This window comes from Staurois parvus, unplaced genomic scaffold, assembly GCF_062004578.1.
Source record: "Staurois parvus isolate SC_StPar_1 unplaced genomic scaffold, SC_StPar_1.0 ptg000147l, whole genome shotgun sequence".
Lineage (NCBI taxonomy): Eukaryota > Metazoa > Chordata > Amphibia > Anura > Ranidae > Staurois > Staurois parvus.
Window position 1 is genome coordinate 21,442,501 of NW_028317943.1, and position 27,964 is coordinate 21,470,464.

General features: G+C 41.5%; 1 protein-coding gene across 1 annotated transcript in view; it reads left to right on the forward strand.

Moving 5' to 3' along the window:
- Positions 1 to 27,964, forward strand: part of PTPRR (protein tyrosine phosphatase receptor type R) — a 227,503-nt gene that overhangs the window by 152,791 nt on the left and 46,748 nt on the right. The window lies entirely within an intron of this gene.

Below are 27,964 nucleotides of genomic sequence, written 5' to 3' on the forward strand. Positions count from 1 at the left end.
GCTTCTGTACTGGTCACTGCTGTGCTTTCTCCTTGTGCAGGGCGACTGGTCTTGTATCCACCCCCTCCAGTAGTTGTCTACAGGCAACTTGCAGTGGGTGGAGCCTGATGAGTCCCTCCCAGAGCTCTGCTCTTATCACAGGCTATGTACACCATAGTGATGATGTCACTTCTACGTTTACAGGTAATATCTGGCTTTGCTATGATATTTGGTGGGTTCAAAGTGGATCTGTATTGTTTTTAGCTAATATATAGGAATATATTCAAATTATAGTTATGTGCCCAGAGTTCAGCTATAATCCTTGCCCTTAATGCAGAGTTCCAGCTGTTTATTTTGTTTCTAAAGGCACCCACGTGAGAGTGGCAGCTTAGGCAATGCAAGTTGAGATCACCTGTACTTGTAATCCTTCGCTTTCCTTAGAAAAAAATAAAATTACTTACTGTACCCTCATATTGTGAATGCTGTCATCAGGGGTGGACTGACAACTCATGGGGCCCCTGGGCAATAGGGGATCATGGGGCCCCTCTTTCCTTGCCCAAACTCAAAAAAGCCTATGAAAAAAAGGTACCAGGGGCATCTCATGGGGCCCCCTACTGACCCCGGGCCCTCGGGCAGTGCCCGAGTTTCCAAATGGTCAGTCCACCCCTGGCTGTCATCTTAAGTGTGGGCACCTGAAGCCCGCACAGACATTCTTCCGGGAAATTGTGCAGCTGGCTACCCAGCATGCACTTCCTGTTTTTGCTCCTGCGCAGTGTGAAGAAGGAGCGATCTCGCACCTGCACAGTGTGACGATATCCCCACGATCGTGCCACTTGGGGTCTCATAATAACGCAAGATTTTGGTATTAGGCATTCCCTAGGACTGCTGGGATAGATGACGCCGATATCCAAGAAGCCCATGGAATGCCTGATGATGTAATCGCCTAGGTCAGGCTGGGTAGGCAACCTGTGGCTCTCTAGCTGTTGTGGAACTACATTTCCCATGAGGCATTGCAACATTACAAAACTGACAGTTACAGCTATGACTTGCAGAGGCATGATGGAACTTGTAGTCCTGCGACAGTTGGAGAGCCGCAGGTTGCCCACCCCTGGCCTAGGTGGTCAGGACCGGAAGTGGAGACAGAAATTATCAATAAAAGGTATTTATGAAAAATAATCTACATATATATTGCCAAAACTGGAACTCCGCTTTAACAACTTTTCGTCTGGCCCATGTACAGTTGCAAGAAAAAGTATGTGAACCCCTTGGGATTACGTGGAGTTTTGAATGAATTGGGCATAAAATGTGCTCTGAACGTCATCTAACTCACAACAATAGAAGAACACAGTCTGCTGAACATAATACTACACAAACATTAGATGTTGCCATGGTTTAATTGCACATAACATGTAAACATTCACAGTGCAGGGAGGAAAAAGTATGTGAACCTTTGGACTTAATAGCTGGTTGACCCTCCTTTGGCAGCAATAACCTCAACCAAACGTTTCCTGTAGTTGCAGATCAGACCTGCACAACGATCTGGAGTCATTTTGGACCACTCCTCTTCACAAAACTGTTTCAGTGTAGCAATATTCTTGGGATGTCTGGTGTGAAGCGCTCTCTTAAGGTCATGCCACATCTTTTTAATCGGGTTGAGGTCAGGGCTCTGACTGGGCCAGTCCAGAAGGCTTATTCTGTGCTGTTGCAGCCGTTGTTTTGTTGAATTACTTGTATGCTTTGGGTCATTGTCCTGTTGCATCACCCATCCTCTGCGGAGCTTCAGTTGGCGGACAGATGGTCGTATATTTTCCTGCAAAATGTCTTGATAAACTCTGGAATTCATTTTCCCATCAATGACAACAATCCGTCCAGGCCCTGAGGCAGCAAAGCAGCCCCAAACCATGATGCTCCCTCCGCCATGTTTTACAGTGGGGATGAGGTTTTGATGTTGGTGTGCTGTGCCTTTTTTTCTCCACACATAGTGTTGTGTGTTCTTCCCAAACAACTCAATCTTGGTTTCATCTGTCCACAGTATATTTTGCCAGTAGTGCTGTGGAACATCCAGATGCTCTTTTGCAAACTTCAAACGTGCTGCAATATTCTTTTTGGACAGCAATGGCTTCCTCCGTGGTGTCCTCCCATGTACTCCATTCTTGTTTAATGTTTTCCTTATTGTAGATGTGTCAACAAAAATGTTAGCATGTGCCAGAGATTTCTGTAAGTCTTTAGCTGACACTCTGGGATTCTTCTTTACCTCATGCAGCATTCTGCGCTGTGCTCTTGAAGTCATTTTTACAGGACGACCTCGCCTAGGGAGAGTAGCAACAGTGCTAAACTTTCTCCATTTGTAGACAGTCTGTCTTACCGTGGACACATGAACATCAAGGCTTTTGGAGATACTTTTGTAACCCTTTCCAGCTTCATGCAAGTCAACAATTCTTGATCGTAGGTCTTCTGAGAGCTCTTTTCTGCAAGGCATGGTTCACATCAGACAGTGCTTCTTGAAACCAGTAAACCCAAAACAGGTGTGTGTTTTTTAAGGGCAGGACAGCTGTCAGCAACACATCCAATATCATCACACTGATTGGAGTCAAGGTTGGCTCACTCCTGGCTCCAATTAGCTCTGGGAGAAGTCATTAAGCTAGGGCCTCACATACTTTTTCCTCCCTGCACTGTGAATGTTTACATGTTATGTGCAATTAAACCATGGCAACATCTAATGTTTGTGTAGTATGATGTTCAGCAGACTGTGTTCTTTTATTGTTGTGACTTAGATAACGTTCAGAGCACATTTTATGCCCAATTCATGCAAAACTTCACGTAATCCCAGGGGGTTCACATACTTTTTCTTGCAACTGTATATAAACGGCCAGACAGTGGCAGTCCAGGGGCGGGTTGCCGTTCATATACCGCGCCTGCATTTTCAGCCTGTGCGCGCTCCCTGGGAGCGTGCAGCACCGCGATCCGCTGCCCACTGTGTCTGAAGGACACAGCGGAACAGTGATTGCTGTACGGGAGCTCTGTGTGAGGTCCCAATCATGTGATCACTGATTGGCCAATCAGTGATCACATGAATAGTAGTAAGCAAGATGTCATTTCTGACATCATTGCTTACTACTAGTGAAATCTGTGAATGATCACAGAGATCACATGGTACAAGGCTATTCACAACAGCCTTGTACCATGTGACAAGCTGTGACCAATCACAGCTCACACAGTATTTCTCAATGGCTGCTAGAACGTAGTCAGAGAAAAGGAGAAATCATTGCTTTTATAGCCTTTATGGGTGTAAAAGCAATTAGTGTAAAAAAAGAAAAAAATCTTCATCACTGCTAAGGTGACAGTATGTAAAAAAAAACATAAATAACAATATAACAAAATAAATAAAAATGTAAAAACATTTCTTTGAAAAAGTATAATTTTTGGTTATAAACTAATTTGGGTTATTTGTTTTACTAAAAAGATAGCTGAATACATTTTGGCCAAGATTTTTGAAGAAAGATTATTTATTTGCAAAAATTTATAAGAAAAACACTTTTTTTTCAAAATTTTTGGACTTTTTCATTTATATAGCTAAAAAAAAAAAAATTCCAGTGGTGAATAAATACCACCAAAATAAAGTTTTATCTGTCTCAAAAAAATGCAAAAAAATGTATATGGGTACAGTGTTGCATGACCGCACAATTGTTATTCAAAGTGTGATAGCGCTGAAAGCTGAAAATTGGCCTGGACAGGAAGGGGGTGAAAGTGTCCGGACTTGAAGTGGTTAAGTTGGTATGTGTTGTAGCTTTTTATCAGCAATAACTGCGTTTATTCATGCAGTTGTTTTGTGGTGTGTTTTGTAGTCCAAATACAAACAAGTAAAGCAAAAAAAAAAAAAGTAATGCCTGGGAAAAAAAATATAAGGAATGTCTGTGAAGCTTGTTTGTGTTTTGCTATTGAAAACATAATCAGAAGCACAATATGTATGGTACTTCTGGTTCTCTTATCTCGCACTTTGTCCTGTTACTTGAGTTGCTACTGGTTGTGTTTTATACACACAGGAAACAGCGCCACCAATCAATGTGGTTCCCAAGGTGACAGGAAACCCTGTGCAGTCCCATGATGATTGTACGTGGCTAATGCTCGCTCCTTTCTACTCTTCCTTTTTGGCTGAGCTTGAAACAAGCCCTTGGAAATGCTGCCTAAGCAATTGAATGTAATAAGGAATGCACTGAGATAAGATGTCTGGATGAAGAACTTTTTCATTTTAGAACATTTTAAAGAAATAGAGACAAGGATTGCATTGCAGCTGTGTTTGTTTGTTTTTTTCATACATCATTAACAATTAAAGCGCTATTAAACTCAAAAAGCAAACATTTTTGATATAGCAGCTTACCAATTCTTAGATGTGATGTCTGCATTTGTTTTCTTTCTCACATTTTCTTTCTTTTATTTTCATCTGGTGATCTGATGCTCAAGACTTTTTTTATCTTCAAAAGAACAAGCTCTCTAGCACAATGTATCAGTTTACAGGGATGAGATAAACCATTTAACACTGACAGGAGTACTTACAATAATCAGCTTTTATTCATGTAAAACCTTGATTACCAAAAGAGAAAATGTTTGCTGTAACTGATTAGAAAGTATTAGCTGGAGTTTGGCTTCAATTTGTTAGTGTATCTAAATCTGTTAGTAAATCTAACACCCCCCCCCCCAGATTGACAATTCTTCTGTCTAAATGTGCCCCTGTGCTCATCTATCCAGAGTTTAGGTACTGTGTGGTACTGGCCAGATCACCAGTTGAAAACGGAGGTGAAAATAGGACTAAAAAAGAAAACTAATGCAGCCACCACATTTAATGATTGGTAAGCAGCAATTCAGTGGGGCAAAAAAGTATTTAGTCAGCCACCAATTGTGCAAGTTCTCCCACTTAAAAAGATGAGAGAGGCCTGTAATTTGCATCATAGGTAGACCTCAACTATGAGAGACAAAATGAGAAAAAAATCTAGACAATCTCATTGGCTGATTTGGAAAGAATTTATCTGCAAATTATGGTGGAAAATAAGTGTTTGGTCAATATCAAAAGTTCATCTCAATACTTTGTTATATATCCTTTGTTGGCAATGACAGAGGTCAAACGTTTCCTGTAAGTCTTCACAAGGTTGGCACATACTCTTGCTGGTATGTTGGCCCATTCCTCCATGTAGATCTCCTCTAGAGCAGTGATGTTTTGGGGCTGTCGCTGGGCAACACGAACTTTCAACTCCCTCCAAAGGTTTTCTATGGGGTTGAGATCTGGGGACTGGCTAGGCCACTCCAGGACCTTGAAATGCTTCTTACGAAGCCACTCCTTCGTTGCCCAGGCGGTATGTTTGGGATCATTGTCATGTTGGAAGACCCAGCCACGTTTCATCTTCAATGCCCTTGCTGATGGAAGGAGGTTTGCACTCAAAATCTCACGATACATGGCCCCATTCATTCTGTCCTGTACATGGATCAGTCGTCCTGGTCCCTTTGCGGAGAAACAGCCCCAAAGCATGATGTTGCCACCCCCATGCTTCACAGTAGGTATGGTGTTCTTTGGATGCAACTCAGCATTCTCTCTCCTCCAAACACGACGAGTTGTGTTTCTACCAAACAGTTCTATTTTGGTTTCATCTGACCATATGACATTCTCCCAATCCTCTTCTGGATCATCCAAATGCTCTCTAGCAAACTTCAGACGGGCCCGGACATGTACTGGCTTAAGCAGGGGGACACGTCTGGCACTGCAGGATCTGAGTCCCTGGTGGAGTAGTGTGTTACTGATGGTAGCCTTTGTTACGTTGGTCCCAGCTCTCTGCAGCTCATTCACTAGGTCCCCCCGTGTGGTCCTGGGATTTTTGCTCACCGTTCTTGTGATCATTTCTACCCCATGGGGTGAGATCTTGCGTGGAGCCCCAGATCGAGGGAGATTATCAGTGGTCTTGTATGTCTTCCATTTTCTAATTATTGCTCCCACAGTTGATTTGTTCACACCAAGCTGCTTGTCTATTGCAGATTCAGTCTTCCCAGCCTGGTGCAGGTCTACAATTTTGTTTCTGGTGTCCTTCGACAGCTCTTTGATCTTCACCATAGTGGAGTTTGGAGTGTGACTATTTGAGGTTGTGGACAGGTGTCTATTATACTGATAACAAGTTCAAACAGGTGCCATTGATACAGGTAATGAGTGCAGGACAGAGGAGCCTCTTAAAGAAGAAGGTACAGGTCTGTGAGAGCCAGAAATCTTGCTTGTTTGTAAGTGACCAAATACTTATTTTCCACCATAATTTGCAAATAAATTCTTTCCAAATCAGCCAATGTGATTGTCTAGATTTTATTTCTCATTTTGTCTCTCATAGTTGAGGTCTACCTATGATGCCAATTACAGGCCTCTCTCATCTTTTTAAGTGGGAGAATTTGCACAGTTGGTGGCTAACTAAATACTTTTTTTGCCCCACTGTATATTACATTTTTAGTTTTCGGTTTAATACCGCTTTAGGGAAATCAGTATGTTTTTTGCAGTTGTGTTGATTTAAAGCTGCTCTTTAAAAAAACAAGCTTCTCACAAGTATGAAGAGTAGTAAAAGAGCCACTTAAAGGGGTTGATTTACTAACGGCAAACAGACTGTGCAGTTGCACTCTGCAAGTGCAGTTGGTTCAGAACTCAGTAAATGAGGTAAAGCTCCACTTTGCAAAGAGTACCCAATCACTTGCAAGGTAAATAAAAAACAGCATTTTTGCTTGCACATGATTGGATGATGGAAGTCAGCAGAGCTTCTGCTCATTTATTAAGCTCTGGAGGAGCTGCACTTACAGAGTGCAACTGCCCTTTGCAAAGTGCACAGTCTATTTGTGTTTGGGGCTTCCAGGAAGGAGCAGCAGGCTTCCGATAAAAGCCGTCACCTGCTTTGTACATTAGTTTGTTAAAGCTGAACTCTTGGGGAAATTTCAAAGTTACCCTTACTGTGGGCTCCCTTCATATGACAATGGTTAAATGTTTCTTAGGGGAACAGTAAAAAGCAGTTCTAATTAGCTTTTCCCCTACTCTTCTAGCAGCTGGTGCAGTCCTCTTCTGTCCTACGCTCCAAATTGTGGGTGGGCCCTCAGCGTCCTCAAATACAATGCAAGACTGACGGATCTGCATTGTATGTGCATTTCTTCATCAAGATCAGTGGCACAACTATCAACCTGTCGCTACATGCCCGGGTGCATACACCCCTTTTCAACCAATGACACCACAATGCTTTTAATTCACTCCCTGGTTATCTCTCACTTCGACTACTGCAACTCCATCCTCATCGGCTTACCTTTACATGGCTATCCCCCCTCCAGTCCATCATGAATACTGCTGCCAGGCTCATATACCTTACCAACCGTTCAGTGTCTGCTACTCCTCTCTGCCAATCCCTCCACTGGCTTCCACTCGTCCAACAAATACAATTCTAAAGTACTGACAACAACTTACAAACCAATCCACAACTCTGCCCCCAGTTACATCACCATCCTGGTCTCAAGATATCAACCAAACCGCTCTCTTTGATCCTCCCAAGACCTCCTGCTCTCTAGAGCCCATGTCACCTCTAGGACTTCTGCCGTGCCTCTTCCATTCTATGAAACTCCCTATCCCAATCTGTCTGACTACCTCCTAATCTATCCACCTTTAGACAATCCCTGAAAACCTTTCTCTTTAAAGAAGCCTATCCTGCTTTTAACTAATGCACTGTGCTTTTAATTTCTCCGTCATCTCACCCCCCACAGCTATTACCCTTTGTATCACTTGACCCTTCCTCCTAGATTGTAAACTCTATCCGATTCCTCTTGTACCAAATTGTATTGCACCAGAGTGCTTGCGACCAATGTACAGGGAAGGTGCTTTGGAGGACCAGTTGCATGAAGAGGTGGAAGCCTGGGAAAACAAAAAAAGGCAATGTGCACAATGAAACAAAAAGTAAAACGTGTTCTTTCTATACACAGCAAAGCAAGGGCTCATTCACACTGTGTGCAGTGACCTGCATTTTTCTGCACTAGATCAGGGGTCTCCAAAATATGGCCAAGGGCTGGGTATGGCCCTTTGCTACCCTTTATCTGGCCCTTGGGGCACTATTTCTCCCACTGAGACCAACAATGGGGCAGCACTTCCTCCATTGAACCCAATGATGGTGTACTATTTTTCACACTATAACCAGTGATGGTGTACTATTCTTCCGACTAAAACCAATGATGGTATACTATGCTTCCGACTAGAACCAATGATGGTGTACTATTCTTCCCACTAATACCAATGATGGTGTACTATTCTTCCTACTAGAACCAATGATGGTGTACTATTCTTCCCACTAATACCAATGATGGTGTACTATTCTTACTACTAGAACCAATGATTGTGTACTATTCTTCCTACTACAACCAATGATTTTGTACTATTCTTGCTACTAGAACCAATGATTGTGTACTATTCTTCCTACTAGAACCAATGATTGTGTACTATTATTACTACTAGAACCAATGATTGTGTACTATTCTTCCTACTAGAACCAATGATTGTGTACTATTATTACTACTAGAACCAATGATTGTGTACTATTCTTCCTACTCGAACCAATGATTGTGTACTATTTTTCCTACTAGAACCAATGAGTATGTACTATTCTTGCTACTAGAACCAATGATTGTGTACTATTATTACTACTAGAACCGATGATGGTGTAATATTCTTACTACTAGAACCAATGATTGTGCACTATTCTTCCTACTAGAACCAATGATGGTGTACTATTCTTACTACTAGAACCAATGATTGTGTACTATTCTTCCTACTAGAACCAATGATGGTGTACTATTATTACTACTAGAACCAATGATGGTGTAATATTCTTACTACTAGAACCAATGATTGTGTACTATTCTTACTACTAGAACCAATGATGGTGTACTATTCTTACTACTAGAACCAATGATTGTGTACTATTCTTCCTACTAGAACCAATGATGGTGTACTATTCTTACTACTAGAACCAATGATTGTGTACTAATATTACTACTAGAACCAATGATGGTGTACTAATATTACTACTAGAACCAATGATGGTGTACTATTCTTCCTACTAGAACCAATGATGGTGTACTAATATTACTACTAGAACCAATGATGGTGTAATATTCTTCCTACTACAACCAATGATGGTGTAATATTCTTCCTACTAGAACCAATGATTGTGTACTATTCTTACTACTAGAACCAATGATGGTGTACTATTCTTCCTACTAGAACAAATGATGGTGTACTATTCTTGCTACTAGAACCAATGATGGTGTACTATTCTTACTACTAGAACCAATGATGGTGTACTATTCTTACTACTAGAACCAATGATTGTGTACTATTCTTACTACTAGAACCAATGATTGTGTACTATTCTTACTACTAGAACCAATGATTGTGTACTATTCTTACTACTAGAACCAATGATGGTGTACTATTCTTACTACTAGAACCAATGATTGTGTACTATTCTTCCCACTAATACCAATGATGGGGCACTACTCCTCCTACTGACCATCAACCCTGGGGCCATGTTTATTCTCACTGATGCTCATGGCCAGGACATTTTCTATCCTCACTGGCCCTGATCCAGCCCTCCTAAAGCATTAAGGACCGTATACTGGCCCTTTGAAAAGTTTGGAGACCCCTGCACTAGATAAATGCAGGTTACTGCAAGGGCACATGGAAAACAGTTGTTTTCTATGTGGCCTGTGTACACTACAATGCTGGTGTGATGTGGTATGGTGTGGTTCAGTGCAGAAAAATGCTGGATGGCACTGCTCTGTGACACAGCCTAGGACCAATAATAACAGAAGTAGTCACACTACCATATTCACAATACAATTAATTTACACTTTGATCGGTCATATACATTAAAATGTTGCTATGCAGATGATATGTATAAAGGTTGTTATTTTAAGGCTTCCTGTAAAAGCCCCAGGTGAACACACCCTTCCCTAACAGACATGTCCTCATAGCAGCTGCTGTGTTTTTTTTTCTGAAAAATGTAAAGTACTTCATAGCAGGGTTTCCCTGTGCAAGTCTACAAATAATGGACCACTAGCACAAAAGAAAGCTTAGAGAGTTTGTACATGTTTTCAGATTTTTCAGCAATAAAACCTTAGTAGGGAGTTTTGTGCAGCAGTACAATATCTGGGGGCATTATTGATGTACACTTTTTGTAAAATATGATATCCAAATGTATCCCACTCCTGTGTACTATGCTTCCTCCCAGTGCTCTGTGCTGACGTAGCTGAGTAGCAGCCACACCTCTAGGTGTCCTCACACTGGCTTATATTGAAGAGAATGACAGGCGGTGTGTGTGAACAGGTCTGATATTTAGGCTTCATGCACACTGGACATTATAAAAATGCCAGTAGCGTTAGCTGTAGAATGCTGTATTAAAAACGTGAGTTTTGTCTCTTTTTTTAGTGTTTTTGCATTAGCTTTTTTCAGTATTTTTAATGTTTTTTGGCGATTGCATTTTTAACCAAAATTATACTCCCACAAAAACTTCAGGCCCAAAAATGCTCATAAACGCTGGATAGCTGCAGTTTTTAGTGTTTTTCATCTTTTGTCAGTGTTAGAGCAGTTTAATGCACACTGGACGTTTTTACAGATGCTGTTTTTGGCTTCTAGTATTTTTTTTCGTCAGCCAGTAAACTCCCCAGCATGTTATCCTATGTGTCCAATGACACATAGGCTTTAACCACTTGCCAACCGTGCTATAGCCGAATGATGGCTACAGCGCGGTTGTACAGTTCTGGGAGGGCGTCATATGACGTCCTCCCAGAACGCGCCCTCCTACAGACACAGCTGATCTTGTGATGTGGTAAAAGGCCAATCACAGCGGCCTTTTACCATGTGATCAGCTGTGTCCAGTGACACAGCAGATCAACGGGTAAATGCACTTTTCGGTTATCAGCTGCACTTTTCTCATGCTGTCACAGCGTGAATAAAGTACTGTCGACAACCGGCAATTGTAAGGAAACAGATCGGCACTGATCATCAGGGCATTGATGATCAGGGCACTGATCATCAGTGCCCTGATGATCAGTGCCACCCTCCTGTGCCCAGCAGTACCACCCACAAGTGCCAAGCAGTGCCACCCACCTGTGCCCAGCAGTGCCTAGCAGCACCACCCACCTGTACCCAGCAATGCCACCCACCAGTGCACAGCAGTGCCCCCCATCAGTGCCACCCAGCAGTGCTGCCCAGCAGTGCCCAGCAGTGCTGCCAGTCAGTGCCCAGCAGAATATTGCACCTTTTCACAATATTATAATTTTCTGAGATTGTGGATTTGGGGTTTTCATGAGCTGTAAGCCATAATCATCACAATTATGACAAATCACGGCTTGAACTATCTTGCTTTGCATGTAATGAGTCTATCTCATATATTAGTTTCACCTTTTAAGTTGCATTACTAAAATAAATGAACTTTTGCACGATATTCTAATTTTTCGAGTTTCACCTGTACATCCTTTCTTTGTTCTAGTTTAGGACAAATGTGCAGAAAATCCACAGTTATAAATACAGTATTGAGTATTATGAATCAAAGGAAAAAGTGAGCGCTTTGGGTGGACAAGCAGCTGAAACACATAGGACAACCAAAAAAATTCCTCACATGAATATAAATATAAAGTGCAGCGCTATAATAGTGACAAACATGGAATAAATAAAAAAATAATAAATAAAATTTAAAAGTACGTCAAAAAAAGGGGAAAAAAACCCCAAGCCAAAAAAAGTCCCAGTAAAGATGACTTCAGGTGCCCATACACACTGACCAGGGGTGCATGCACTGTGGCAGAGATGGAGTTCAGGATGTAGTCAGGGAACAGAGGTAGATGCAATCCCCGGATCAGTGAAGATCCCCAGACCAAAGTAGCACACGTTCCACTAGACAGCAAGGAAGCAATCACAGCTCCACCGGAGAAAACCACCACTCCTCCACTTCACATCAGCGATATCTAGGAGGAGATACTCCCCACAGAGGAATCAAAAGAAATGCCCATGGTAAGGTACAAAATAATACGTTTATTAATGTAAAACAGGATGCATCCAGAAGTGATAAAATAAGCACACGGCTAGCAGACCATGAAAGCTAGCAGTGAACCGAACAAGACTAACCGTCCTGTCAGATGTAGTGGCCGCCGGAGCTCCCCAATGCTCCGACGGCGTGGCGTCAAGGCGTGCGCAGGTTCCTCCTTACGCGTTACGTGCCAAGCACATCCTCAGAGAAAAGAACCGGTTCTTTTCTCTGAGGATGTGCTTGGCACGTAACGCGTAAGGAGGAACCTGCGCACGCCTTGACGCCACGCCGTCGGAGCATTGGGGAGCTCCGGCGGCCACTACATCTGACAGGACGGTTAGTCTTGTTCGGTTCACTGCTAGCTTTCATGGTCTGCTAGCCGTGTGCTTATTTTATCACTTCTGGATGCATCCTGTTTTACATTAATAAACATATTATTTTGTACCTTACCATGGGCATTTCTTTTGATTCCTCTGTGGGGAGTATCTCCTCCTAGATATCGCTGATGTGAAGTGGAAGGGTGGTGGTTTTCTCCGGTGGAGCTGTGATTGCTTCCTTGCTGTCTAGTGGAACGTGTGCTACTTTGGTCTGGGGATCTTCACTGATCCGGGGATTGCATCTACCTCTGTTCCCTGACTACATCCTGAACTCCATCTCTGCCACAGTGCATGCACCCCTGGTCAGTGTGTATGGGCACCTGAAGTCATCTTTACTGGGACTTTTTTTGGCTTGGGGTTTTTTTCCCCTTTTTTTGACGTACTTTTAAATTTTATTTATTATTTTTTTATTTATTCCATGTTTGTCACTATTATAGCGCTGCACTTTATATTAGTATTGAGTATTATGTTACATCGCCTTCTCTCTTTTTAAGGGAAGCTCACCTCTGCCACATTTAATGAACAATAACATTTACTGTACTGCTGAGAAATCCATAGATACTTCTGTATTTACTGAATTGTTTCACGTCTGGAACCTAGGAAACTTTTCCAACAATAGCTGCTATTTTTAAATACAATGCACCTTTTGTATAATGCACATTTTGGTATATTTTTAAACACAATAAACATTCCGTTCTCACTGCAGTAAATCACAATTTTCACTATTTTCCACTAATTGTTTGACAAGTTAACATACCACAAAAGTCTGATGCAATTCTAATTATTAATATAACCATTGTTCATGCATACCTACCAACATTTGAACTTCAGAATGAGGGACACTTGAGGGAGGAAGTGACCTGCAGCGTGCGTAGCGTGCCATGGCAAAAAAGGGTGTAGCCAAATGCTTAACAGTGGGAGGGGCCTAAGGGGCATGGTTAAACAAAACCAGGCTTCCTTGCACCTATAAAATATGCTTTGATTGCTGTGCCACAAGAAAGAGTCTCATGGACACGAACCCCAGCACAATCATTTAAAAAAAAGAATGAAAAGCTTCCATTACAAATGGTTTTGCACAAACTGTGGAAGAGTGCACTACACAAAGTGTGGAAGGATTCAGGAATGCATTATGCACAGAGTGAAGGATTCAGGAATGTGTTTTATACAGAGTGCAGGATTCAGGAATGCTTTACACACAGAGTGCAGGATTCAGGAGTGCATTCCTTACAGAGTGCAGGATTCAGGAATGCTTTACGCACAGAGTGCAGGATTCAGGAATGCTTTGCGCACAGAGTGCAGGATTCAGGCATGCATTCCATACAGAGTGCAGGATTCAGGAATGCATTACGCAGAGTGCAGGATTCAGGAATGCATTACGCACAGAGTGCAGGATTCAGGAATTCTTTACGCACAGAGTGCAGGATTCAGGAATGCATTACGCAGAGTGCAGGATTCAGGAATGCATTACGCACAGAGTGCAGGATTCAGGAATGCTTTACGCACAGAGTGCAGGATTCAGGAATGCTTTACGCACAGAGTGCAGGATTCAGGAGTGCATTCCATACAGAGTGCAGGATTTAGGAGTGCATTCCATACAGAGTGCAGGATTTAGGAGTGCATTCCATACAGAGTGCAGGATTCAGGAGTGCATTCCATACAGAGTGCAGGATTCAGGAGTGCATTCCATACAGAGTGCAGGATTCAGGAATGCATTACGCACAGAGTGCAGGATTCAGGAATACTTTATGCACAGAATGCAGGATTCAGGAGTGTGTTTTATACAAAGTGCAGGATTCAGGAATGCTTTACGCACAGAGTGCAGGATACAGGAATGCGTTACGCACAGAGTGCAGAATTCAGGAATACTTTATGCACAGAGTGCAGGATTCAGGAGTGTATTTTATACAGAGTGCAGGATTCAGGAATGCTTTACACACAGAGTGCAGGATTCAGGAGTGTGTTTTATACAGTGTGCAGGATTCAGGAGTGTGTTTCATACAGAGTGTAGGATTCAGGAATGCTTTACGCACAGAGTGCAGGATTCAGGAATGCGTTACGCACAGAGTGCAGGATTCAGGAATGCGTTACGCACAGAGTGCAGGATTCAGGAATGCTTTATGCACAGAGTGCAGGCTTCACGAGTGTGTTTTATACAGAGTGCAGGATTCAGGAATGTTTTACGCACAGAGTTCAGGATTCAGGAATGTGTTACGCACAGAGTTCAGAATTCAGGAATGCATTACACACAGAGTGCAGGATTCAGGAGTGCGTTTCATACAGAGTGCAGGATTCAGGGATGTGTTATGTACAGAGTGCAAGGTTCAGGAGTGCGTTTCATACAGAGTGCAGGATTCAGGGATGCATTATGTACAGAGTGCAAGGTTCGGGAGTGCGTTACATACAGAGTGCAGGATTCAGGGATGTGTTACGTACAGAGTGCAAGGTTCAAGAGTGCGTTTCATACAGAGTGCAGGATTCCGGAATGCATTATGTTTAGAGTGCAAGGTTCAGGAATGCATTATGTACAGAGTGCAATGTTCAGGAATGCATAATGTACAGAGTGCAAGGTTCAGGAATGCATTATGTACAGAGTGCAAGGTTCAGGAATGCATTATGTACAGAGTGCAATGTTCAGGAATGCATAATGTACAGAGTGCAAGGTTCAGGAATGCATTATGTACAGAGTGCAAGGTTCAGAAGTGCGTTACATACAGAGTGCAGGATTGCAAGGTTCAGGAGTTCAAGGAGTTCAGGTTCAAGGAGTGCAAGGTTCAGTAATGCATTATGTACAGAGTGCAAGGTTCAGGAGTGCATTTCATACAGAGTGCAGGATTCAGGAATGCATTATGATTAGAGTGCAAGGTTCAGGAATGCATTATGTACAGAGTGCAAGGTTCAGGAATGCATTATGTACAGAGTGCAATGTTCAGGAATGCATAATGTACAGAGTGCAAGGTTCAGGAATGCATTATGTACAGAGTGCAAGGTTCAGGAATGCAGTATGTACAGAGTGCAAGGTTCAGAAGTGCGTTACATACAGAGTGCAGGATTCAGGAATGCATTACGTACAGAGTGCAGGATTCAGGAATGCATTATGTACAGAGTGCAAGGTTCAGGAATGCATTACGTACAGAGTGCAAGGTTCAGGAATGCATTACGTACAGAGTGCAAGGTTCAGGAATGCATTATGTACAGAGTGCAATGTTCAGGAATGTATTATGTACAGAGTGCAAGGTTCCAGAATGCATTATGTACAGAGTGCAAGGTTCAGGAGTGCGTTACATACAGAGTGCAGGATTCAGGAATGCATTATGTACAGAGTGCAAGGTTCAGGAATGCATTATGTAAGGTTCAGGAGTGCGTTACATACAGAGTGCAGGATTCAGGAATGCATTATGTACAGAGTGCAAGGTTCAGGAATGCATTATGTAAAGAGTGCAATGTTCAGGAATGCATAATGTACAGAGTGCAAGGTTCAGGAATGCATTATGTACATAGTGCAAGGTTCAGGAGTGTGTTACGTGCAGAGTGCAGGATTCAGGAATGCATTACGTACAGAGTGCAAGGTTCAGGAGTGCGTTTCATACAGAGTGCAGGATTCAGGAATGCATTATGTACAGAGTGCAAGGTTCAGGAATGCATAATGTACAGAGTGCTAGGTTCAGGAGTTCATATTGTAAAGAGTGCAAGGTTCAGAAGTGCATATTGTAAAGAGTGCAAGGTTCAGGAATGCATTATGTACAGAGTGCAAGGTTCAGGAATGCATAATGTACAGAGTGCAAGGTTCAGGAGTGCATATTGTAAAGAGTGCAAGGTTCAGGAATGCATTATGTACAGAGTGCAGGATTCAGGAATGCATTACGTACAGAGTGCAAGGTTCAAGAATGCATTATGTACAGAGTGCAAGGTTCAGGAATGCATTATGTACAGAGTGCAAGGTTCAAGAATGCATTATGTACAGAGTGCAAGGTTCAGGAATGCATTATGTACAGAGTGCAAGGTTCAGGAATGCATTATGTACAAAGTGCAAGGTTTAGGAATGCATTATGTACAGAGTGCAAGGTTCAGGAGTGCATTACAAACAGAGTGCAGGATTCAGGGATGCGCTATGTACAGAGTGCAAGGTTCCAAAGTTAGTTAAACCGCAAAAAGATCCCATATCAACATACACTTACGTTCTAAAGTCTTGACTAACTGTCAGGAATGGACTTGCCAATAATGGTGGGACTCCGGGTGCTCTCAGCAATCAGAGACTCACCCCTGCAGTCAGCCAAACACCTGAAGCTGATTGCAGGGGTTGTATTTAAGGAATGGCCAGACTCCCAGTCAGGGCCTTGGTGTAATGTCAGGGCTCCAGGTATGACCAGAGGTGTGTGGACTGACACAGGGAAACGCAGGCTTCAGATATGGTATAAACAATATGATTTATTAAGACTAACAATACAAAATGCAGTGCAAAACTAAACATAAACACAGTGCAAACAAACCAAACCAAACCACCTACAGATAACAATACATACAATGCAATAGTCGTCAGGCAGGCTGGGTCAGTAGCAAACGGGCAAACGGAGTACCAGGAACAGGCGGGAGAGTGGCCGGGGTCACAAGCTGGGTTCAGTAACTCACGGGCAGCGCGGTGCAGAGGGTCGGGCAGAGAATGGTCAGGGTCACAAGCCAGGGATCAAACAGGAGAAGTCAGCAGAGGTCAGGATCAGGCAGGGTCGGCAACAAGTCAGGCAGAAACAGGAACAGGAACAGGAACACAGGATACAAGATACAGGGGCCCATGGAAAAACACACACCAAGGCCCTGACTGTGAGTCTGGCCATTCCTTAAATACAACCCCTGCGATCAGCTTCAGGTGTTTGGCTGACTGCAGGGGTGAGTCTCTGATTGCTGAGAGCACCCGCTGGCCAGCCCTGGTACTGCAGCCCACAAGGCAGGTGAGTCCCACCATTATTGGCAAGTCCATTCCTGACACTAACAGCATACAACAGCTTTAAGCTTACCATAGACGGTTAGATTCTTGGCTGATTCTACAGGGACCAGTCGAGATTCGAACCATGTATGTGTAGGCTGAATGTACCCAAAATTATCAATTGATCAACTTCTGTACAACCAGCCTGTTAGTGTTTACATGCAATTATTGCTAGTGGCTATTATAGGTGCTAGCAGTAATCACCTCTCGGCGGGGATGACCTCCCCCAGCCCCCACAGGGAGAACACAATGGCTCCATGGGAAGGATCCCCCTATCAACACAACCCATGGATGTCAACCCATGGATTTCTTTATTGCAGAAGAGTCACACAAAGGCACTCCTGCAATAAAATTTTACCTGCCAAAAATGTTTTCTAAAAAGAGTTTGGTTCCATAGTAAGGCCAGGCTATAAAAAAAAACAAAAACACTTTCTTTACACCTGCATAATGTATACACTAAAATAGGAACAAGAAAACGGGGCTGATGCTGCTTGTGGCATTCAGTTTGCAGTGGGGAAAATAATTACTTGATCCCCTGCAGATTTTGTAAGTTTGCCCATTTAGAAAGAAATGAAGGGTCTATAATTTTTATCATCGTGTATTTTAAATGATAGACACAGAATATCAACCAAAAATCCAGCAAAAACACAATACAAATGTTACATATTGAGCTGCAGTTCAATGAGTAAAATAAGTCTTTGATTCCCAAGCAAAAAACATAGTACTTGATGGAAAAACCCTTGTTGGCAATCACAGAGGTAAGAAGTTTCTTGTAGTTGGTTACCAGGTTTGCATACTCTTCTTTACAGATCTTGTCTAAATCCTTAAGGTTTCTTGACTGTTGCTTGGCAACTCAAAGTTTCAGCTTTATAGGGTTAAGGTCTGGAGAATATCTAGGCTACTTTATGACCTTAATGTGCTTCTTCTTGAGCCACTTTGTTGCCTTGGCATATGTTTTGGGTCACTGTCATACTGGAAGACCCATCCATAACCCATCTTCAGTGTTCTGGCTGAAGGTTCTCATCTAAGATTTTACAATACATGGCCCCGTCCATTGGCCCCTCAATGCGGCAAAGTCGGCCTTTACCTTTAACAGGGAATCAGCCCCAAAGCATAATGTTTCCACCTCTGTGCTTGACTGTAGGGATGGTGTTGTTAGGGTCATAGTCAGCATTTTTCTTCCTCCTAACACGGTGAGTCGAGTTAATGCCAAAGAGCTCAATTTTGGTCTCATCTGACCATGGCACTTTCTCCCAATCCTTCACTGAATCATTTAGATGTTCATTGCCAAACTTCAGACAGGCCTGTATATGTGATTTCTTGAGGAGGGGGACCTTGCGGGCACTGCAGGATTTCAACTCATGGCGGTGTATTGTGTTATCAATGGTTTGTTTGGTAACTGTGGTCCCAACTGCCTTGAGATAATTCACAAGCTCCTCCTGTGTAGTTCTGGGCTGATCCCTCACTTTTCTCATGATCATCCTTACCCCATGAGGTGAAATCTTGCATGGAGCTCCAGACTGAGGGCGATTGATGGTTATTTTTTATTTCTTCCATTTGCGAATAATTGCTCCAACAGTTGTCTCCTTCTCACCAAACTTCTTCCTGATGGTCTTGTAGCCCATTCCAGCTTTGTTCTAATCTGCAATCTTGTCCCTGATGTCCTTTAACAGTTCTTTGGTCTTGCCCATGATGGTGAGGAAGAATGAGATTCTGTGGACTTTTATACACATAGCAAGTTGTCGTTAGGAGCACCTTCCTAACTTAACAGGACTAATCTGTGTACCACTTGAGCACATAGCCAGTCTGTGGGAGCTAGAATTACTGTTGGTTGATAGGGGATCAAATACTTATATTACTCAATGAACTGCAACTCAATTTATAATATTTATATCACATTTTTCTGGATTTTTGGTTAATATTATGTCTCTATCATTTAAAATACACCTATGATAAAAAAATACACACCCTTAATTTTTTTGTAAGTGGGCAAACTTACAAAATCTCCAAGGGATCAAATTATTTATATTATATTAACATATTTTTTTTTTTTTCTCCACTGTAACTCCATAGTAAGAGGATATCTGCCATTGCCTTTCAGTTAGCACTGACTTTGAAGACCAGTGTTGACCAATGTGCAGTGTAGTAACTAACCAAAAAAAAACAATGATTGACTATTGTATTCTAAAATTGTATTAATTTTATGTTCTGCTGCAACATGTACTTCACCATCTTCATTTTGCCTAAATCCAGTCATAGATAGCAGATGGTGGTTGGATCCTCTGACTGCTGAACAACAGTGTAAGTGTGCTGGCTTATGCAGTGAGCAAATACACTTACTGGTGACCTTATTTTAACAAAAAAAAGTAAGTTAGCCAAGATAGAAAACCCTTTTACTAAGAGTTTACTCATTTTAGGTGGCATAACATTAAATGCAAAATATCAGTATAATTGTTTAAAAAAAAAAGTAAGTTTGGTAAAGTACAGAAAGAATATGAAGAATGTTGATGACTATGAAGTTGGTCAATGAGTAAGATAAAGAATGGTTCAATCACGGGTGGTAATGTGCGGAAAAGATGAGGTTGTGTAAGCATCTAATGTTAAACAGTCTGTTTCCCTGGCGGTACCATAAAATGTTGCAGAAGGTAGAAAAAAGGAATTAGTTGGCAAAACATAAGAAAGTATGATTAAAAGAGGGAAAGCTAAAACTGCTCTTATGTCAGTTGGTTTCCGTCACAGGATACAAAGTAATTCCTGTCCTCCCCTGATACTGATTGCTTCAGGCTTAGTCTTGAAATGCTTGTCAGGAGAGTTTCCTTAGTTTGCTGTGACCTGCTGAGGTTTGTAAAACCTAAAACAATGCAAATCGTGAGTATTAAGTAGGCTCATTACTATTTTGGCAGTAGCACACAAATGCCTAGATTTTAGTAATCTGGGATGTATTGCTAATCTGCCATGATACTTATACACAGACACACAATAGTGGATATGGATATCATAATATTATGTATTAACAACAGAGAAGGAAAAAGTTAGAGCCTCTGTCAGATTTTATTGCTGTCCTATCAGGGAGTTTGGGAGATTTTTCCTTACTCCCTGTCAAAGGAAATGAAGGTAAATCTGTCCACTAGAGACAGACAAAAAACACATTTTAGTAGAGTGAGAAAGGGTTAGGACTTAGGCCTCTTTCACATGCTCCCATCAGGTCTTTCTGTAAGTTTTTCAGGCAGAGCTAATCAAAAGATCCATTCACCCCTATGGACATGCAGCTGTAAATGGAATTGTGTCCATTTACACCAGCCTATCTACTGTTCTAATCCCCGGTCATAAAAAAAAAAAAACTGAAAGGAACCCATCCTCTACCATTTAGGCAGATCAGATTGGAGGGTAGTCAGGTGTAAACGAACAGCGGAGTCCATTATATCATATTGTAGAGCACTCTATGTTCACTCTGCATAAACTGAGCAGACAGGAACATGTCATCTGCCCCCCCCCCCCCCCACTCCAATCAGCAGCAGATATGTGAGCTGATCCCCTGCTGATCGGGACAGAGTTCGCCTCATCTGATAGGAGCCTTAAACTGACAATGATTAATGACATCCATACCCTCAATTTCTTGTATGGGCATCTTAGGTACAGGAAGTAAGGGAAAATCTCCCCAATGGGGTCACATGTAGAAATTTTAACTATCCAAATCTATAAAAAAAATTTGGATGGCGTTGGAGTGGACTTTACTTTTGTATAGAAGGGAACTCTACTTGGTTGGCTTGTGAGCCACATGTAATCTTCAGCCCCCTTTGATATTGATAATCCACAACAGCTCAAATTTGCGCAGTCTGTCTATCTGTACACTTGCTTCATTATACATAATCTCATATATTTGATGTCAAGAAGAGTTGTGCAATTTATTTTAAGTGAAACAAGTATTAACAAATTATTAGTGATAGCAGTACATTCTATATATTGTTACGCATTTGCTACATTTGATAATAATGAAACATGTTTGCCAATTTACAGAGAAGATAACAGAAGCCAACATGCCATAAAATATCTGAGCTTTAAGCTGGCCATACACAGTGAGATTTTCATTCGAGCGTTCACAAGGAACATCTGAATAATTGCGTCAGAACATTCTTTCTTGCTTTCATTGAGTTAACTAATTTTGTTTTAAAGCCCTACAAATTTTATCCAGATCTGCTACTTAAAGTGGAAGTCCAAGCTAGAACTAAGCTTCCACTCCCCTTCTAAAACCTGTCCTAACTAATCAACCTGTAGATGGAAGATGCTATACTTATCTGTTCCCAGGGTGCTCGGGTCCAGTCACGTGATCAGCTCCCAGTGACCTGCTTCAGAGGAGAGGAAGGACAACCCCACAACAGAGGCCTCATAGTAAGCCAATGGGCAACATCACCACCAATGCATTCCATCCATTGTGGACGCTCTCTCCTCTCTCCTGAAGCCGGCCACTGGGGAGATCATGTGACTGGACCAGAGCACTCTGAGAATGGGTAAGTATATTAATTTTCCTTTTACAAGATAGATAGTATAGGAGTTAAAAAGGGGGGGGGGCGTTTCAAGCATAGTTAGGTCTTGCTTGGACATCTGCTCTAAATGGAATCCCAAACACATTAAACAGCTTTCTTTTGAGCCTAGGACATGTGCATTACAATGTGTATAATTTTTCACAAGCAGAAACCACATTTAATCCAGCCATAGATGGATTGAATCTCAGCTGGTTCAGACCATGATTTGATCTATCTATGGGCAGACTGATTGTACCCAAATCAATTGATTGATCGACTTGAGTACAACCAGCCTGTAGGATTTTTAGCATGTGAGTACTGCCTGTGGCTATAACCGCTAGCAATAATCATTGTGTTCTCCTGACAGTTAGTGCTGATGGGGGAATCAAGCAATTTTCTTTCCTGCAACCCATGGTTGCAAGAAATAAAATCACATGATTTATGGCTTGCCTTACAGTAAGAATTGAATTTGTTCAAGAAAATTGTCCATCCTGCTGCTTTAAATTTTCTTGTTACTACGGTCAAAAACAAAGATTTGACCCCACTAACCATTAGATAATTAACAAATTTTCTAAAAGTAAACCTTTTCTAATTAAATTCTGCTTGTGTATGGCCAGCTTTTTCTTGGTCAGATTGCCTGGGAATACCTCGACAAGTATTCATGATAAGTGTACCTAACAATTAAGCTGCATAAAAGGTGTCAGATATCCTTCAATAAGGAAATTTCTAATCAAAGAGGATCATGGCGCTTGTCTAACATTAATAATAGAACAGTTTCCCTGAATATAATGAAAGGTAATAAAGATGCTTTTATCTCTAAAGGCAAACTTTTTTATGCTTTCACAATCTGGTGTCCTTATAACACATAGCATTTAGAAGTGAGAATAAGAATACTGTGTAAACCTTTTGGTTTGACCTGCAGGCAGATATAAAACACATACATGATTGCAGCCCTGCATTTATAACTATGTCGTTAAATGGGTTTTAAGCTAGTGATGTAAGTATTTGAATTAGACTTGGTATCAGTCTCTTCCATATGTTGTACAGCAGTGCTGAGATTGAGAGGGGAAGAAGCACAAGAAGGCATTTAGCTATGCTGTAGTGCCCATGAGCTAACAAGGGACATGCTGATAGGAGGAGGTGGCAGAGAGATAAGCCTGCTGCTTTTCCTTTCTGTTTCCAATAAAAGGTTGGGGTGGGACCAGACTTGTAAGTGTTATTTTACTGCAGAAGAGAAAATCATAATGCAGCAAAGCCAAGTATGTTGCAAATGTCAGCTGGATGGACAGAAATAGAAATGCTTAGGCAGGTAAAACAGCTCCCTTATATGTATTTCATCTTTATTCTTAGCTATTTTTTACTAAGGTTTACCTTTACAGCGAATTAACTTATTTTTTTTTAAATAACAAACATGTCATCCTTACCTACTCTGTGCAATGGTTTTGCACAGAGCAGCCCAGATCCACCTCTTCTTGGGCCTCCTGCCACTGCTCCTGGTCCTTGCCCTCGCCAAGTGCCCCTAAATCAAGCAGATTGCTATGAAGGCATTCATGCATGCTTGCTCCTTAGCCACCTTTGTGTGTACGGCCTTGCCTCCCGCTTCTCCTCATAGAATCCATTAAGGTGAAAAACCTTCTAGCTTTACAGCCACTTTAAGAAGTAATTTAAAAGTCATAAGGATACAATACTCATGCACAACCACAAATGAATGCAAGCACCTAAATGTGTTCCCACTCAGAACAGGAAAAATTCCTCAATAGTGATGTGCTGCCCCCTAGTGACCAAATAAATAAATAAATAAACACCCTCCTGAGCATCAAACTCAATGTGTAAATGAATAGATCTGTGAAACAAATAAAGTCAATAGTTAATAAGAAAACTGTCTGAGCCACTAAATCCAAATGATATGTGAAAAGTATATAAAAAATAAAACAGAATCACAGTAGCAATACACACCTGGCTAAACTATATTAAACACCTGGGCGAGCTGAAGAATATAGTGTAAAAACCAACAAGAACAGTAATAAATATGTGAAATGTATATCAGAAATAATATTTACAAAAAAACAAATGAATGGTGAATGATAGATAGCACTAATAATGTACTAAATGCAGTCTCTTTCTTCCAACATTTATACACCAGTGACTTCAACAGGTGTGCAAATCGATCGTGCTCCTCCCCCTTCAGGCATGCACACTCAGCCACCCTGATTGGCCGGGCCAGAATTTCTTATAATCTCGGGCATGCACATTCATTCCCACACTGAGATATACAGGTGAAACTCAAAAAATTAGAATATCGTGCAAAAGTTCATTTATTTCAGTAATGCAACTTAAAAGGTGAAACTAATATATGAGATATACTCCTTACATGCAAAGCAAGATAGTTCAAGCCGTGATTTGTCATAATTGTGATGATTATGGCTTACAGCTCATGAAAACCCCAAGTCCAAAATCTTAGAAAATTAGAATATTACATGCAATCAATAAAACAAGGATTGTACATAGAACAATATCGGACGTCTGAAAAGTATAAGCATGCATATGTACTCAGTACTTGGTTTGGGCCCCTTTTGCAACAATTACTGCCTCAATGCGGCGTGGCATGGACGTTATCAGCCTGTGGCACTGCTGAGGTGTTATGGAAGACCAGGATGCTCCAATAGCTGCCTTCAGCTCTTCTGCATTGTTCGGACTCAGGTCTCTCATCTTTCTCTTGGAAATGCCCCATAAATTCTCTATGGGGTTCAGGTCAGGCGAGTTTGCTGTCCAATCAAGCACAGTAATCCCACGGTCATTGAACCAGGTTTTGGTTCTTTTGGCAGTGTGGGCAGGTGCCAAGTCCTGCTGGAAAATGAAGTCAGCATCCCCATAAAGCTCATCTGCGGAAGGAAGCATGAAGTGCTCCAAAATCTCCTGGTAGACGGCTGTGTTGACCCTGGACTTAATGAAGCAAAGTGGACCAATACCAGCAGATGACATGGCTCCCCAAATCAACACAGACTGTGGAAACTTCACACTGGACTTCAAGCATCTTGCAGTGTATACCTCTCCATTCTTCCTCCATACTCTGGGTCCTTGGCTTCCAAATGAGATGCAAAAGTTGCTCGCATCAGAAAAGAGGACTTTGGATCAGGTTTGTTTTTCTTTAGCCCAGGTAAGATGCTCTGACTTTGTTTGTTGTTCAGGAGCGGCTTGACAAGAGGAATACGACATTTGAAGCCCATGTTCAGGATCCATCTGTGTGTGGTGGCTCTTGATGCACTGACTCCAGCCTTAGTCCACTCCTTGTGAAAGTCCCCAACACTTTTGAATGGCCTTTTCCTGATAATCCTCTCCAGGCTGCGGTCATCTCTGCTGCTTGTGCACCTTTTTCTTTCACACTTTTCCCTTACACATAACTTTCTATTAATGTGCTTTGATACAGCACTCTGGGAACATCCAACTTCTTTTGCAATTACCTTTTGAGGCTTTCCCTCCTTATGGAGGGTGTCAATGATGGTTTTCTACACAACTGTCAGGTCAGCAGTCTTTCCCATGATTGTGATTCCTACTGAACCAGACAGAGAGACCATTTAAAGGCTCAGGAACCCTTTGCAGGTATTATGGCTGATTAGAGTGGGACTTTGAGCCTAGAATATTGCACCTTTTCACAATATTCAAATTTTCTGAGATTGTGGATTTGGGGTTTTCATGAGCTGTAAGCCATACTCATCACAATTATGACAAATCATGGCTTGAACTATTTTGCTATGCATAAAATCTCATATATTAGTTTCACCTTTTAAGTTGCATTACTGAAATAAATGAACGTTTGCACGATATTCTAATTTTTCGAGTTTCACCTGTATAGAAAGGGTATACCAAGTTGCACACGCAATAAAAAGCCTGCCTGCTCGCAAGTTTTTACTTTTTCAGTTTAGATCCACTTTAACAGATTCTTCCAGTTAATGAATGTTTTCTTTTCACATGAATGTATGTTGGCAACTCATCATTGTCCATTCATCAAAGAACCCAGCTAAGGGATTACAAGGTGACATCACTAGAGGAAGTTACTCCCTTTTCTGATAGAACAGGGCAAAAGGGTACTGAATTTTCTAGGACAACGACTTATGCATGTACTTCCCAATTTCCTGACCATTGCTTGACACTGAACATGTGGCAGCACACTGGGCGTTTCATATTTAGAGTGGCTGAATAAACATAGCATTGGTTTTTAAAAAAATAAAATCACACTATATGAACAGCTAGCCACAACATAAAAATAATTTCATGTCTTTTTCCTTGAATGCATTCAGAATGTGTGGAATCAGCTATCAATACGAGCTGTGCTGTACTGTGAAAGAAACCTCATATTTCTTTTGTTCCTACTTATTTTCAAGTATTTAAGATCATCAGATATTATAGAGCTAATTTTGCCTCAAGAATAGATATACCTCAGGCAGCTATTTAACATCATAAGTTATTGAGTTAGAATATAACGTGCACATGTAGGAACCAAAAGGTCTAAAATAAAGCAATAATGGCAGAATAAATATGTATAATAGTAATGACAATGTTGTAAGACCTACAACAGTCATATTGGGTTAGTCAGAATTTAGGGTATGGATGAAGGCAGTTTGGTATTATCTCCAGATTGGATCATCGATGGAGAACATTTGTTTGTTTTCTGCCTTTTGACATGGAAGTAATATGGCAGTCAGAAATACAGAATGATCCTGTTGCTAAAGATCTTCAGTGTATATTTTTATACCTACATAAGAATAAAGCAGGCCATAGATTATGCGATTCTCTGTCCTGCTGGCAATCTTTGTTACCCTCTTAATTCCCGGAGGTGCAATAGGTGGAGGCGGAGAACATCCAAAAAATTCCAGTAGTGTGTGCACAACCAATCACAAGTTTTTAGAGAACAGTAATGTGTTCCTCCTAGTGTTCCGTAGAGGTTCAGTTATCTGGAGTGTGATTAATGTTGCATTTTTAGTTACAAACTTGGCCTATCACCTGGATTCTACCATTTGACAGTCTTACAAAACCCTACTAGTAATGACCTCAGCTAGGTTTTTTGGTTGGCTTATCCACCCTACAAATGATCAGTTACCAATAGGACAAACCTGTAGGCTGTAGTCTCAGAACATTGTGCAACAAGAATTAAAGATTCTTTTGGGTCCCTGATGAAGAATAGACAGGATATCCCTTAATCTCTGTGTCCCAACTATTTAACAGGGCCCACACAGGCTGTGACACATTGCTTAGGTCTTACATCCTATTGATATACTTATGTTGCCGCTGTGCTGTACCTGAATAGCTGATCTGAACATCAAAACATTAAGCATGATCATATGGAGTGCCTTCAAACTCCCCTGGAAATTTTGGCAGATTCTTACACATCTGCTGTGGTCATTTTAGGCTCATATGACTATAACTCCTAAAAAATCTGCTAACTGGAGATATTTCCCAAATATGGCACAGAGGCAACGCTCTTTGACCTGTCAGCTATTTCTTGCAAATTTTAGGAAAGGTCTTTGAACCTGAATACACTTATCCCGCAAACAAGCTGAAGCATGCCTAACTGTCAGAAGTAATACATGGGGTACATGTACACTATATTATGTACAAACAAAATACATTTTTGAAAAAATGGGTCGCTGTCAGGAGCTCAGTGAATTCAAGCGCAGTACCGTGATAGGTTGCCACCTGTGCAATAAGTCCATACGTGAAATTTCCTTGCTATTAAATATTCCACGGTCAACTGTTAGTGGTATTAGAACAAAGTGGAAGCAACTGGGAACAACAGTAACTCACCCATGAAGTGGTTGGCCACGTAAAATGTGCGGGGTCAGCGCATGCTGAAGCGCACAGTGCATAGAAGTCACCAACTGTCTGTAGAGTCAATAGCTAAAGACCTCCAGACTTCCTATGGCCTTAAGATTAGCAGAATAACAGTACATAGAGAGCTTCATGGAATGGGTTTCCATGGCCGAGTAACTGCATCCAAGCCTTACATCACCAAGTGCAATGCAAAACTTTGGATGC